This window comes from Hypomesus nipponensis, chromosome 6 (assembly GCF_054491055.1).
Source record: "Hypomesus nipponensis isolate SF chromosome 6, ASM5449105v1, whole genome shotgun sequence".
Classification (NCBI taxonomy): domain Eukaryota; kingdom Metazoa; phylum Chordata; class Actinopteri; order Osmeriformes; family Osmeridae; genus Hypomesus; species Hypomesus nipponensis.
The window spans coordinates 1,185,001-1,187,500 of record NC_140366.1 but is presented as its reverse complement, the minus strand read 5'-3'; the positions used below and the strand labels follow the sequence as shown (position 1 = coordinate 1,187,500).

Sequence of the window (2,500 nt, the reverse complement as noted above, 5' to 3'; positions counted from 1 at the left end):
GGACTACTTGTGCATATTGCAAGATTTCAGTTTCTAAGTGAATGAGCATACAGCACCTGGTATTCCCAGGCGGTCTCCCATCCAAGTACTAACCAGGCCCGACCCTGCTTAGCTTCCGAGATCAGACGAGATCGGGCGTTGCCAGGCTGGTATGGCCGTACGAAATAAGTTGACAACCATAGGCTACTTATCCATATACAGATTTAGCAATTGACAATGCAAGGTGGTCTCTCTCTCTCTCTCTCTCGTGTCAAAATGAAAACAGCTTCCAGCCCCTTTCATGAAGGACTACTTGTGCATATTGCAAGATTTCAGTTTCTAAGTGAATGAGCAAAAGAGCATACAGCACCTGGTATTCCCAGGCGGTCTCCCATCCAAGTACTAACCAGGCCCGACCCTGCTTAGCTTCCGAGATCAGACGAGATCGGGCGTTGCCAGGCTGGTATGGCCGTACGAAATAAGTTGACAACCATAGGCTACTTATCCATATACAGATTTAGCAATTGACAATGCAAGGTAGTCTCTCTCTCTCTCTCTCTCTCTCTCTCTCTCGTGTCAAAATGAAAACAGCTTCCAGCCCCTTTCATGAAGGACTACTTGTGCATATTGCAAGATTTCAGTTTCTAAGTGAATGAGCATACAGCACCTGGTATTCCCAGGCGGTCTCCCATCCAAGTACTAACCAGGCCCGACCCTGCTTAGCTTCCGAGATCAGACGAGATCGGGCGTTGCCAGGCTGGTATGGCCGTACGAAATAAGTTGACAACCATAGGCTACTTATCCATATACAGATTTAGCAATTGACAATGCAAGGTGGTCTCTCTCTCTCTCTCTCTCTCTCTCTCGTGTCAAAATGAAAACAGTTTCCAGCCCCTTTCATGAAGGACTACTTGTGCATATTGCAAGATGTCAGTTTCTAAGTGAATGAGCAAAAGAGCATACAGCACCTGGTATTCCCAGGCGGTCTCCCATCCAAGTACTAACCAGGCCCGACCCTGCTTAGCTTCCGAGATCAGACGAGATCGGGCGTTGCCAGGCTGGTATGGCCTTACGAAATAAGTTGACAACCATAGGCTACTTATCCATATACAGATTTAGCAATTGACAATGCAAGGTAGTCTCTCTCTCTCTATCTCTCGTGTCAAAATGAAAACAGCTTCCAGCCCCTTTCATGAAGGACTACTTGTGCATATTGCAAGATGTCAGTTTCTAAGTGAATGAGCAAAAGAGCATCCAGCACCTGGTATTCCCAGGCGGTCTCCCATCCAAGTACTAACCAGGCCCGACTCGCTTAGCTTCCGAGATCAGACGAGATCGGGCGTTGCCAGGCTGGTATGGCCGTACGAAATAAGTTGACAACCATAGGCTACTTATCCATATACAGATTTAGCAATTGACAATGCAAGGTAGTCTCTCTCTCTCTATCTCTCGTGTCAAAATGAAAACAGCTTCCAGCCCCTTTCATGAAGGACTACTTGTGCATATTGCAAGATGTCAGTTTCTAAGTGAATGAGCAAAAGAGCATACAGCACCCGGGATTCCCAGGCGGTCTCCCATCCAAGTACTAACCAGGCCCGACCCTGCTTAGCTTCCGAGATCAGACGAGATCGGGCGTTGCCAGGCTGGTATGGCCGTACGAAATAAGTTGACAACCATAGGCTACTTATCCATATACAGATTTAGCAATTGACAATGCAAGGTGGTCTCTCTCTGTCTCTCTCTCTCTCTCTCGTGTCAAAATGAAAACAGTTTCCAGCCCCTTTCATGAAGGACTACTTGTGCATATTGCAAGATGTCAGTTTCTAAGTGAATGAGCAAAAGAGCATACAGCACCTGGTATTCCCAGGCGGTCTCCCATCCAAGTACTAACCAGGCCCGACCCTGCTTAGCTTCCGAGATCAGACGAGATCGGGCGTTGCCAGGCTGGTATGGCCTTACGAAATAAGTTGACAACCATAGGCTACTTATCCATATACAGATTTAGCAATTGACAATGCAAGGTAGTCTCTCTCTCTCTATCTCTCGTGTCAAAATGAAAACAGCTTCCAGCCCCTTTCATGAAGGACTACTTGTGCATATTGCAAGATGTCAGTTTCTAAGTGAATGAGCAAAAGAGCATCCAGCAGCTGGTATTCCCAGGCGGTCTCCCATCCAAGTACTAACCAGGCCCGACTCGCTTAGCTTCCGAGATCAGACGAGATCGGGCGTTGCCAGGCTGGTATGGCCGTACGAAATAAGTTGACAACCATAGGCTACTTATCCATATACAGATTTAGCAATTGACAATGCAAGGTAGTCTCTCTCTCTCTATCTCTCGTGTCAAAATGAAAACAGCTTCCAGCCCCTTTCATGAAGGACTACTTGTGCATATTGCAAGATGTCAGTTTCTAAGTGAATGAGCAAAAGAGCATACAGCACCTGGGATTCCCAGGCGGTCTCCCATCCAAGTACTAACCAGGCCCGACCCTGCTTAGCTTCCGAGATCAGACGAGATCGGGCG

At 47.3% G+C, this 2,500-nt stretch overlaps 5 non-coding genes and 4 pseudogenes across 5 annotated transcripts in view; all 9 read right to left on the bottom strand.

Annotated features, from left to right (window-relative positions):
* Positions 1–44: 44 nt before the first annotated feature.
* Positions 45–163, bottom strand: LOC146285627 (5S ribosomal RNA). Its single transcript, XR_014760183.1, has one exon. It is a non-coding gene; the product is annotated as a 5S ribosomal RNA (ribosomal RNA).
* Positions 164–337: 174 nt separating this feature from the next.
* LOC146285626 (5S ribosomal RNA) lies at positions 338–456 on the bottom strand. Its single transcript, XR_014760182.1, has one exon. It is a non-coding gene; the product is annotated as a 5S ribosomal RNA (ribosomal RNA).
* Positions 457–634: 178 nt separating this feature from the next.
* On the bottom strand, positions 635–753 carry LOC146285625 (5S ribosomal RNA). The gene has a single exon (XR_014760181.1). It is a non-coding gene; the product is annotated as a 5S ribosomal RNA (ribosomal RNA).
* Positions 754–935: 182 nt separating this feature from the next.
* On the bottom strand, positions 936–1,054 carry LOC146285624 (5S ribosomal RNA; annotated as a pseudogene).
* A 174-nt stretch (positions 1,055–1,228) lies between these two features.
* On the bottom strand, positions 1,229–1,346 carry LOC146285623 (5S ribosomal RNA; annotated as a pseudogene).
* Positions 1,347–1,520: 174 nt separating this feature from the next.
* LOC146285622 (5S ribosomal RNA) lies at positions 1,521–1,639 on the bottom strand. Its single transcript, XR_014761090.1, has one exon. It is a non-coding gene; the product is annotated as a 5S ribosomal RNA (ribosomal RNA).
* Positions 1,640–1,821: 182 nt separating this feature from the next.
* Positions 1,822–1,940, bottom strand: LOC146285621 (5S ribosomal RNA; annotated as a pseudogene).
* A 174-nt stretch (positions 1,941–2,114) lies between these two features.
* On the bottom strand, positions 2,115–2,232 carry LOC146285620 (5S ribosomal RNA; annotated as a pseudogene).
* Positions 2,233–2,406: 174 nt separating this feature from the next.
* Positions 2,407–2,500, bottom strand: part of LOC146285619 (5S ribosomal RNA) — a 119-nt gene continuing 25 nt past the window's right edge. Inside the window, exon 1 of the ribosomal RNA XR_014760788.1 lies at positions 2,407–2,500. This exon is cut by the window's right edge and continues 25 nt beyond it. This is a non-coding gene — a ribosomal RNA (5S ribosomal RNA).